This window comes from Hemicordylus capensis, chromosome 4, assembly GCF_027244095.1.
Source record: "Hemicordylus capensis ecotype Gifberg chromosome 4, rHemCap1.1.pri, whole genome shotgun sequence".
Lineage (NCBI taxonomy): Eukaryota > Metazoa > Chordata > Lepidosauria > Squamata > Cordylidae > Hemicordylus > Hemicordylus capensis.
The window spans coordinates 170,800,771-170,812,985 of record NC_069660.1 but is presented as its reverse complement, the minus strand read 5'-3'; the positions used below and the strand labels follow the sequence as shown (position 1 = coordinate 170,812,985).

At 42.9% G+C, this 12,215-nt stretch overlaps 1 protein-coding gene and 1 pseudogene across 1 annotated transcript in view; both read left to right on the top strand.

Moving 5' to 3' along the window:
* LOC128323180 (protocadherin gamma-B5-like) overlaps positions 1–12,215 on the top strand; it is a 158,901-nt gene that overhangs the window by 13,897 nt on the left and 132,789 nt on the right. The window lies entirely within an intron of this gene.
* On the top strand, positions 4,292–6,535 carry LOC128322096 (protocadherin gamma-A12-like; annotated as a pseudogene).

The window sequence follows — 12,215 nt, the reverse complement described above, 5'->3', positions numbered from 1 at the left end:
TAAACTGCTTACAGAGGGTCCCCTAGACAGAGAAAGTACTCCAGAGTACAATATCACAATTACAGCCACTGACAAAGGCACACCCCCTCTTTCAACACATAAAACTATCTCACTACAGATCTCAGATATCAATGATAACCCCCCAGCCTTTGAAAAGGCTTCCTATACTGCCTATATTCCAGAGAACAACCCATCGGGAGGTTCCATTTTCCACGTAAAGGCCTCTGACCCAGATCTCAGTCGCAATGCCCGGATCACTTACTCCATTCTCCACAGCAACATTGAGGACCTTCCCATCTCTTCTTATATCTCTATTAATTCAGAGACGGGCACTCTGTATGCCCAGAGATCCTTTGACTATGAGCAATTCAGGGAGTTTCAGCTTCATGTGGAGGCACAAGATGGAGGCTCCCCTCCTCTCAGCACCAATACCACAGTAAACGTTTATATTCTGGATCAAAATGACAACAGCCCTCAAGTCCTGTACCCTTCACAAGGAGTAGAATACTCAGCCATGCGTGAGATGGTATCAGGCTCAGTAGAAGAAAATTATCTGGTGACCAAAGTAGTGGCAGTGGATGCTGACTCAGGACACAATGCCTGGCTCTCTTATCATCTGTTGCAGGCTACAGAGCCAGCATTGTTCAGAATTGGGCCTCAAACAGGAGAGATCAGGACAGCACGAACTTTTTTGGAAAGAGATGCTGTTAAGCAGAGGCTAATAATCTTAGTGAAGGATAATGGGCAGCCACCACTATCTGCTACTGTGACTCTGAATGTAATGTTTGCTGAGAACTTTCAAGAGGTCCTTCCAGAAGTGAGCAGTCAACTTAATGACTCAGAACATCAGTCTGAGCTTCAGTTTTATTTAGTGTTGACCTTAGCTTTGATCTCATTCTTATTCCTCCTGACAGTGACTCTAGCCATTGCTGTAAAACTTCGAAGATCACACAGTCCTCAGTTCCTCCAGTGTTTTGCTCCTGTTTCCCATGCCAATACTGGAGCCATGTTTCCATCCAATTTTGAAGATGGAACTTTGCCGTATGCCTACCAGCTTTGTCTCTCTTCAGAGTCCAGGAAAAATGAGTTTACCTTCCTCACACCTAATGTTCAGATTGCAGACAATATTCCTTGCAGTGAAAAATCTGGTGAACCTTTCACAAGCAATGGGGGAAACGATTTAAATCCTGAGATGGATGATGTAAACATGGTGAGTTTTCATGCTAGAAAGCCTTCATTATTTTTCAATTGCATTATCTTTAAATTGTGACTGAATTGAACATAAACTGCAGGAAGTGAATGTATCTCCCAATTGATATATCATATGTGACATTGCATGCTTTGAACATAAATAAAAATAAATGTATATTCTCATATAACAAAGCTGATGTTAAGTAAACCTCATTTATCTCATTGCTTCAGTGTAAAAGAAGCAATCGTGTACCTTACTAAGTTCAGACTAATTTATTGCAGTTACAGTTCTTTCAGTATTTTTTGGATTGTCACCTATATAAGTGCTCTGTAAGGCGAAGGGCGGGGGGAGGGCAGGCATCTGGGAGAAAGACAGAGACATGGATCTACTGTAACAAAGTTCCACCAGTGAAAATTGTGATATTATACCATATGTCTGCATTTGACAATGGCATATTCTATATGTTGCAGAATATGCAACATATTTTAAAATCATAAAATTTTTAATTTTATTTTTTTTAAATATATATATTTTTTAAAAAATTAAATTTTATGATTTAAAAATATCAATTTTTAAATCATACAAATCTATTATACATTTTCCTCTAACTGGCAATCATAGCTGCAGCATTATTTTACACACCTCATAATTAATAAGATTTCTAGTATAATAACAACCCTATTTGTTCTAATAGCTTTTGGGGTACTGAAGTGTGGCTCATTTGTCATATATAGCTTGTCTATACCTCCTTTTTTCATCTGCGACTTTAATTGGAACATGCTCAATTTATGCTGAACTTCCCATCTGAGACTGTGACTGGAGGATCTAACGTTTGAGTTCTCCCTTACATAAATATAAGAACCTCCCTTCCATACAAAATTAGCAGGTCAGGTTGAAGACAGAATCAGCCCAGTGCATACAAAGTAAATGGGGCTGGGTGTGTGGTTTCAAATCCAGCAAACGGCAACAGAGACCCAGTCAGGGGAAGCACTTGCACATCACCTGTTTGCATACACAGTTCCTGACCCAGAAACAGAATCTGTGTACATAGGATGCTTTAAAAATTCTCCTGAATTAATCCATCTGAATGTTGGGTTTCTGACCTTGTTTGCAGAGCAGCCACAGAAATTAGTGATCCAACACACCCATTTTTCCCAGTTATGTCTGAACTTAAGAACATAACACAAGAATTTAAGATGAGCCCTGCTGCATCAGACCAAGACCTGATGATCTCCAGCATCCTGTTTCTCACATTGGCCAACGAGATGCCTCCAGGATGTTTAATAAAGATGAGTCAATACTCTCTGTTCTCTGGTGAAAAATTGGAGCCTCTCAACAATTTCATTTTGTTGTGGAGGGGAGTAGTTATCTAGGGTCCCCAAAACTGCTGACAGAGCAGTGTTTACCTCTCTGCCTTGTTCCCCTAACAGTTAGAATAAATGGTTTCCTTTCCTGCTATTGTCACCTTCCAGCACAACCAGATCAATATATAGCATGAACTCTGCCTTCCAGTGGCTCAGCCTTGAGTCAGGTTGCTGTCTGTGAAATCTAAAGGAGAAGGAGGCTTCAGACTGACGTTCATGGCTTTAGGCTTCAAACTATGGTGGCTGTGTTAAAGTTCAATCACTGACACCATGTTTAGTAAAGAATTATCAGACACGGGAAAGCTAGGCCTCAAACAAAAGCTTTACAGGAGAATGAATGGCTGAATACAGGGAAAAGGAAACCTGCTCTACTGCACTTCATTTTCTTTAATCATGTTACATAGGAATCACACAAGCAGAAGATGAAGGCATACTCATTCACACATTAGACCCGCCGTTTCCCTCCTCCCCACCCCCACCCCCAGCACACGCTTTGCAGACGTTCTAAATTGCTGGCTCGGAGACTGCAGGGAAGAGGAGGAACTTGCTGTGCAGGGCAGGCTTCCTTCTGGCATGAAGGACAGCCTCAGCAGCCAATCACAGCTGGAGCAAGGGAGGAGCTTCCTCCCTCAACTCTGGTTACAGCTCACTGTAATTCCAATTCTGCCTTCTGACACAACGCTGCCATATGCAAACTTCAGGTTGCAGCAGTGAAACTTACTACAACCCGGGGGTTCAAATTGGAGTTTGGGAAGGGAAAAACCTTGGGTTGTTTTTCTGATGGAATCGTGGTTGCACACATTTGGACATACAAGAAATTCATCCTCAGGCTCATTCACCTCCAGTTTCCTATTATGTGTGAATGTGGTTTGTATCTCCCACTGTTGCTCCCTAACTCAGGTTCAGAGGTGTACTGCTTCTGAACCTTGACAAAGCATATAGCCATCAAGACTAGTAGTCATTTATAGACTTGTTCAGAATGCTGCACAGGCACAGTTCGGCACATTTTTTCCCTTACAGGTTACTGATAATAATGAGTGTGTATGTGTAGTGATTATACCACTGGGCAAAAAGAAATCTGTGTGATCGATATATTTTTTGCTTTCTGGAGCACAGAACAAAAAAGAAATCTCATGCAACCATGCGATCACACCAGCATTCCTTCTTGCTCAGAAGGAACCAATGCACACATGCACTCAAGCATATTGATAACCTGTAAGGTAAAAAATATGTGAACTGAAAACTGACTATGACAAGCACATGTACTAATTCAACATTAATTTTTAAAATTCTCCAAGTTTGCACAGGGCAAAGTCAGTATGGGACAATAACAAAGCAGAATGGGATACAATTGCTTGTTCCTAGCACTGAAGCCTGTACCCATGTGTTCAGAAAGAGAACTACTGTATACAATATACTGAGAGGCTGAGGTTCTGGATTAGGACTCTGGGTGTTGCTGTTCACCAGCCAAGGCTGAGCCACGCGGTAATCAGCTTTCCCAAACCAGCTGCTTCATTGCAGAAAATACCAAGAGAGAAATCACACTTATGCTGAATCTGAACGTGTGGAGAATCTTATCTTATATGGAGAATATTATTAAGTGATGGGCAACATAACTGGTATCTGGAGGATTTTTTAAGCTTTTCAGTCACATTCAGACAAAGCTAAATACAGCAATTGCTGGATCCCCCCAGCAAAGGATTAGGATTTTCTTGGCATCAAAGAAGAACTGGCTATGGCAACATTTTCACAGGATTGCAAAATAGGAGCTGCATTTTGCTTAATTTGTGTTAGCATTTGGCAAGCTATTACTGGACAAATTCACTAATCTGTTCCTGAGGAAGCAGGAAAAGGTTCTTTAGTGGGAAACATCGCAAAAGATCTGAAGCTGGAAGCAAAGGAACTCTCAGACCGTGTTGTCCGCATTGTTTCTCGAGATAGGACTCAGTATTTTGCTTTGAATTATAAAACCGGACATTTGCACACCACCAAGAGCATAGACAGAGAGGAGATATGTGGCCAAGTGGGAAAGTGTATCCTGAGTTTTGAGATTATAGTTGAAGATTCAATGAAAATTTATGGAGTTGAAGTGGAAATCACAGATATTAATGACAATGCTCCCACCTTCCATTCAGAGAAACAGGTGCTCAAAATCAGTGAGATAACAGTATCAGGATCCCAGTTTCCCTTCTCCGAAGCTCAAGATCCTGATTTGGGCATCAACTGTCTCCAGGGTTACAAACTCAGTGCTAGTAACTATTTTTCTCTCAATGTGCAAATGGCAAATGATCGTAGATAATATATTGAGCTAGTGCTGGAGAAGCCTCTGGACCGTGAGGAATCAGCTGATCACGATATGGTCCTTACAGCATATGATGGAGGAGAGCCTGTCAGGACTGGAACTGTGCAAGTTCAAGTGATTGTTCTGGATGCTAATGACAATGCACCTGTTTTTAGCCAACATATCTATAAAGTGAGTGTCAGGGAAGATATTCCTATTGGTACCACAGTGGTTACATTAAACGCCTCAGACCTGGATGAAGGAGTCAACAAGGAAATGAAATATTTGTTCAGATATTTCTTCAATCTCACCAAAAGCTTCCCAAATATTCCATTTGGATTCAAATACAGGGGAAATAACACTTGTAGGAAACTTAGATTGTGAAGATTCCACACTTTATGAAATGGAGCTACAAGTCCATGATGGAGGAGAGCTTTTTGATAAATCTAAAGTTGTTATATCTGTTACTGATGTAAACGATAATGCACCAGAAATAACATCACTTATCAGCTCTACCCCTGAGAATTCTCCAGTAGGCACAGCAATAGCCCTTCTAAATGTTCAAGATCAATTCAACAGAGAATGCAGTGGTCATGTGTTCTGTTCGCTGTAACCCAACTGACAAAATCCTATGGTAATTATTAAAGTTTGGTGATGACAAGAGCCCAAGACAGGGAGCAAGTGGCAGCCTACAACATAATCATCACTGTCACAGACCATGGGATCCCCCAGCTTTCTACTTCCACTTTTTTCCAGCTCCAGATTTTAGACACAAATGACAACCCTCCTCTCTTCCCACAGTCATCATACAGTTCTTACATTGTGGAAAATAACCAGAGAGGTGCCTCTATCTTCTCACTCAAGGCAAATTATCCAGACTGGAAAGAGAACTCCAGAATAACTTATTCTATTGTTGAAAGTCAAACAAATCATTCTCCAATTCAATCTTACCTTTCAATTAATTCTGAGACAGGAGTAGTGTATGTTCTATGCTCTTTAGATTATGAAGAGGTCCAGAATATATTCAGTTCCAGGTCAAAGCTCAGGATGGAGGCTCCCCACCACTCAGCTCCAATGTCTCAGTGACTCTCTTCATCCTCGATCAGAATGACAATACTCCAGAAATCTTGTATCCTTCCCCTCCCACTGATGGCTCCACTGGAGTAGAACTGGCCCCTCGCTCCTCTGAGCCAGGTTACCTGGTCACTAAGGTGGTGGCCGTGGATGCGGACTCTGGCCAGAATGCCTGGCTTTCTTATCAGCTGATCAAGGCCACAAAGCCAGGGCTCTTCACTGTGGGACTCTACACTGGAGAGATCAGGACAGCCCGTTTCTTTCTGGAGAAGAATGCCCTCAAGCAAAGCCTGGTGGTTTTGGTGAAGGACAATGGGCAGCCACCTCTCTCCGCCTCAGTCACTGTCCCTGTGGTGCTGGCTGACAACATCCCTGAAAGCCTCTCAGATCTGAAAGTATCTCAGCTCCTATAGATGATCCTTGGTCTGACCTCACTGATCGCTGCGGCTTTTGTTCCCTGCTTGTTCTTCATCTTACTCCTTGTGTTACTGGCCATCAAGTTGCACAGCTGGAGAAATGCGCAGCTGTTTGAGTCAGGTGTTCCTGACTCACTTCCGTTTCAGTGGTGTTCCTGTCTCACTTCACTCCTACTGCCATGAGGTTTCTCTTAACAGCATACTCTAGGAAGAGCAGTTTGGACTGTCCAAATGGAAATAGTTCATGTATTCTGGCCCGTCCACCATCTTGGGAGGCAAAGGATCCTTTTTTAATTGTGGAAGATATTAAATGTATTAATGGGGATCCAACCAATATCCGGGTAAGCTGCTCTGTTAAATTTTAGGTTTTAGGTTTTAGGTTTAGGTTTTAGGTTTCTGGACATAAAATACATTTCCAGTTAGTATATTATTAATATTAATAAAGGTTATATCTGGTACCAATTGTTTTCATGATGAAATAGATGATAATTCTCCCTTTTAGGGTCAAACCTCTAGTGACATAAGAAATCTGTATATAAGCTCTCCCACATTTTGTTTTTATTTAACTACATTCACCCATATGAACCTGTCAGGTCCCTTCACTCATTATCTCAGGCCCTGCTCATGGCCCCGCTACTGAGATCTAGTTGGTGGAGACTAGAGACAGGGCCTTTTTGGTTGTGGCCCCTCAGCTCTAGAATGCCCTCCCTGGAGAGTTTTGCCATGCTCCCTCCCTCAGTGTTTTTAAAAAATAACTTTTAAAACATCTTTTAAAATAGGCTTTCTAATGGTTCCTGCTGCCCTGTTTTCACAGTGAAAATGCCCAGCAGACTATTTGTCCCACAAGGGAAAACATACAGATATCTGTATGATACCTGTGTGTTTCCACCTTCCATGCCATCTGTATGGTAGCTGTATGTGTTAGAGCTAGGAGCTTGGCAGTATCAGCTCTCAGTTGCAATGTCTCATAGTGACCACTTGGGGTTTTTCAGGTCATGGATAAAAGTTCTGGACTCCTCCCTCTGTGTTCTTCCAGTGTTAGTCTCCATTTTGTCTCTCCAAAGATAGCTGTTTGTTTTGGTCTCTCTCTTCAGCCCTGAGCTACAGCTGAAATTAAACTGCAGGCTTTTTCACATTTGTTTGTAACCTTTTCTTTAAATAAATCTTTTTAGTTCTTCAGTACTGAAGAACTGTCTCAAGACCTCGTGCTTTGCGGTTTTCTCACCAAACTGGCTTTGCTTTGCTATTTGGGGACTGAAGTGCCATTCTTCCCCTACAGTATGTGGGGCAAATAACTTCTGGGGTGATCTTAATCAGGAAAATGGAACAGCTGGGAAGCATTAACACCAGCACCATTGTCTGGCTCTGAACTGAAATTCCATGAGACTGCTATTAATTATGGTAAATAAGGGATATTCTAGAGGTCTTCATTGTTACATCTAGTTGCACCCCAAGAGCAGTTTAAGTGTACCTTACAGCTGTGATAAGCTCTCCCACATTCAGTTGTATTCAATAGCAGTTGGGGAACTGCGTAATCCTCATGCTCCGCCGATGCGTACTCATCCTAGGTTTGCTTTACCAAATATCCTAGAGCAGGAGTAATCTGATCATCCTTCCTTGACAAACAGAATACGCCTTTTAAAACCAGCTCTTTCATCTCTTGTTCTTCTTGGCAATGGCTTCTTTCCCCCACTGTTTCCCTACATAAAAGAAGTCACTGCCAGGCTCTACAGGAAAGGAAAATGTGGGGGCAGCTTTTTACCTTTTCTCTCTGGGAAGGAAATCTGCCTGGGGGATATGAGTAATAGGGACATGGGTTCTTTCCTTGCTGAGAGCAGGAGGCTAGGTGAGTGCTGCAAGTGCTCTCCGGCTGCTGCCATCTGTACTCAGGGGCTGTTCCCCTATCAGGCCAAGTGTAGTTACGGCCATCGGTGGCAAATGCGCCAGGGGGTGGTGAGTGCATCACAGAGTGGTGAGTGTGGGGACTCCGTAGGCTTCATCTTCCTGCTGCCTCCTCAGTGCTGTCACCATCTTGCCTCTGTGCTCCCCCCACTTGCCGGCCCTGCCCCTGCCTCACTCGCCCTGCTCACCAGCCACCTGACTCACTGCTCAGACCCCTAGTCCAGAAGCCCAGCACTGATAGCTGCCCTACTTCCTTCCTCTGGCCTCTTCTTCAATGTGTTCTGTCCTCCAGCCAGCACTGCAGCTTGCTGGAGCAGGCAGAAGATATCCACTTTACCAGCCAGTCTCTCCTGCTGTCACTGCTGCACCACTGCACTCCCCCCGCCTCCCCCCCCCGCCTCTCACCACTTGCTTCCTCGTGTCTGCTTGGTCTCATCTCAAAATGGAGACAAAACAGAGACATTTTTGTGGAGGGTAGAGTAGGAGAGAGGGCATAGAGATGGCAGTGACTGAGAGAGACTGACAATACTGGATGCCCACTGAAAAGCAGCACCAGCTGCTTGCGATGCATGCCACCAAGGAGGCTAGTGACAGGAAGAAGGGCAGCAATCAGCACCTGGCTTCTGGCCAAGTGAGTGGACTGGTGAGCTGGGCAGTTGGGGTGGGGTGGGCAGGGTGGCATCAGTGCCAGAGGCTCATCCACAGGGCAGAGCCAATCAGGGGATGGGGAGGCACGTTGCAAGTCACCTCCAATGGTGACAGACAACAAATTTGCCTCTGCACTGATAGCCAGTGGAGAAGTACAAGAGCAGGCAACTGGGGCTTGAGTACATACCTTTCCTCATTATAGAGTCATGTGATGGTAATTAGGCCTGAGATCTTTTAACAAGAGATATCAGGGATTAAGACTACCTGCTAAATTTGTGCCTCCTTACCTTTGCGCTGTGGCTTTGCTCTTATACAGCTGTGTTCAGCCTGCCAGGATTTTTTCGTATGAAACATAACTGTATATAGAGTAGCAGGGTTTGTGGGATGTCTTGACAACTATATTTATGTCATATAGTTCTATTATATGTTAGTCCACTGATGTAGAACAATGGCCAGGGGGCTGCACTACAAATTAGGATACCTCGGTTTTGAATTTCACCTCTGCTGTGAACTTAGTAGTAGTTTGTAAGGATAACAAGATTATGCATGTGAAGTACTTTGAACACTCTAGAGAGCGATATGAATCCTAAAATATTAGTATGATATTTTGCATAATGTTTCCCCAACATTGACAACAGAATTCTGCTGTATGACATTCAGGCCTACATATTTGTCTTGGAAGCCCAGACTTAAAGGGCTTTGGAGGGCCCCCTCCCCACTTTAGTGAAAGCTTGAAACTTTTTAAAAGGGAAAAAAACTGCATTTCGTGTGGCGCACACCACATGCCACCACTCTCCTGTTTCCAGGGGCCTGCAGCTATCCTGGGAGGTCTCCTCAGCAGTACCCTGCCATCGCGCCTCTCTCTTCCTTTGTGCCACCATGTGCACGGACAGGGATTGGGAGCCAAGCGAGCCTCCTCTGTGCCACCAGCAGCAGCTAAGACATTGGTCCTGCCAGATTGGTGAGCCTGGCCGGGCCTGCTGGAAGCCTGAGCACAGGTGAGCAGCCCCTGCATGCCTGCACAGTGCAAGTCTCAAGCGTTGCAAGCCCACAGGCTTGAGACACTCGAGACTCGCACTGCACAGGCACGCGGAAGCCGTTCGCCTGTCCTCAGGCCTCCAGCAGGATCAGTGGCTTAACTACTTCCACTGGCAGCATGGAGGAAGCCCGCTGGGCTTCACACACATGGTGGCACAAAGGAAAGAGTGTGGCACAGCGGTGGGGGTACAGCGGGGGCTGCAGGGAGATCCCCCAGGACATTTGGAGGCCCCCTCCCTCTTCATCCCCGAAGTCTGATCCAAAGAGCACCACTGGCTTGTACTATTAGGGACTATGATAATATAAAGGGTATTACACTAGTTGGGGTTGAGCACACGTTGATTTTATATGCAGAAGACATTTCATGTTTTATTGCTAAATTAGGTTTCAATTCCTAATCATATTTCTTTAGTTCAAAAGTTTGGTAATTTATCAAGTTACTCCATAAATTGGAGTAAATCGGATTTGATGCCTTTAGGGTCTACAGATTTTCCTGATAAGGATAGTTTGAGGTTTGAAGTGGTGTCCACAGTCTTTTGTCTTTTTAAGCATTGTAATTTCTAGGAAGCTCTTTCAATTAGTAAATGCAAATTTTTCTAAATTGTTGGTTCAAATGAAAAATGACTTAGATCAGTGGGCTACAATTCCATTGAATATCTGGAGCAAAATAAATGTGGTTAAGATGAATCTAATGCCGAGGCTCATATATATTTTAAGAGGTCTTCTAATTCCTGTACCTACATCATATTTTAAGCAAGTCTATAAATTAGTCAATGACTTCTTATTGGCAAAGACACCCGCCCAGATTTTCACTTTGTAAACTTCAACTACCTATTGAAAAAAAGTGGATTTAATTTTCCACATTTTCAGGCATATCATTGGGCATTTATTCTATCTTCAGTCTTAAGGTGGAACAGTGAGTCCCAGATTTTGGTCACACCTTGGGCACAGCTCACAAGTTATTTGACCACACTGACATCTTGGCAGGTGCTCGGTTCATCATTTGTTCGTAGATCTAGATCATTACCAGTGTTTAAAGCCGCAAGGCATATATGGAGAACCTTGAGTTCTAGATTTGGTTTTGATCCTTTCCAGCATGAAAAACCTACATTGTGGGAGAATCCCTGTTTGAAGATTGATTGTAAATCTTTTTATTAGGCTAACTGGGCCTCCCACAGTGTCATTACATTAGATCAATCAATCTCTTCTGAAGCTGATTTTAAATCTCTTGATACTTTGAGAGCTGAGTGTGATATATCCTTAAATGCTAGCTGGCAGTTTATTCAACTAAAGCATTTACTATCATAGCCCTCTGGTCTTGAGTTTGCAGCTTCTGAAACTCCATTTCTATTATTAGACCTGGAACATATATTGGATACACCTAGGCTGGTAACCTTGCTCTATCAGAAGTTTAAATATATTGATAAGATTGATGTTGATTATATCCAATTATATCTTTGAAACAATGATCTTGAATACCCTATCTTATGAAACCAATCATGGGTTGCTTTGAAGGCAATGAAACATGCCTCTTTGGATTTCAAAATGAGGCTAATGCAGCAGAAACTTTACTTCTATGTTTATTGGACACTTCCAAGAATATTTAACAAGGGATGGCTTCTAGATGGCTTCTAGATGTTGGAGGTGTAATTTGTATGGAGGGTACACTTATGCATATGGTTTGGTCCTGTCTGGCTATTGCACCATTTTGGCTTGAAATTTATAAGGTCATTGACATGACATTGCAGTAATCCTTGCCTGTCAAGGATGTTCATGTTTTGTTGGGGTACATCCTCAGCATATGGAATCTAGCATTACATCAAGAATTGTGGATTCTTCATGCTTGGCAGGTTGCCAAAAGGATGATAACACAACACAGGAAGGACAAGTTTATTCCTGAACTGGAACTTTGGATAACTTACTTGTGTGCCTTGTCCGCATTTGAACTGGGTTTTTTCCCAACAGAAAGGTAAAGAAGAGGAATTTTCAGCTATTTGGTTGAATTTTAATGAATTTTTTATGCTTCGAAACAGAAGATATATATCCTTAGAAGAAGATGTTTTTTATGTGGTTTGTTGTTGCTGTTTTGCTCTTCTCTTTCTTTCTTTTTCTGGGTTGGTTGTACAGTCATCCCTTGACAACCATGAGAGTTCCATTCTAGCAAAACCCCATGGTTGGCAAAATCACGGTTGGCAAGACTATGAAATCTATGGGAATCAAGGAGTATGGGGAACCACAGTCGCAAATACACCTCAGAAAAAAGGGGGAGTTTTTGAAGGCACTAAAAATCACCAAGAATC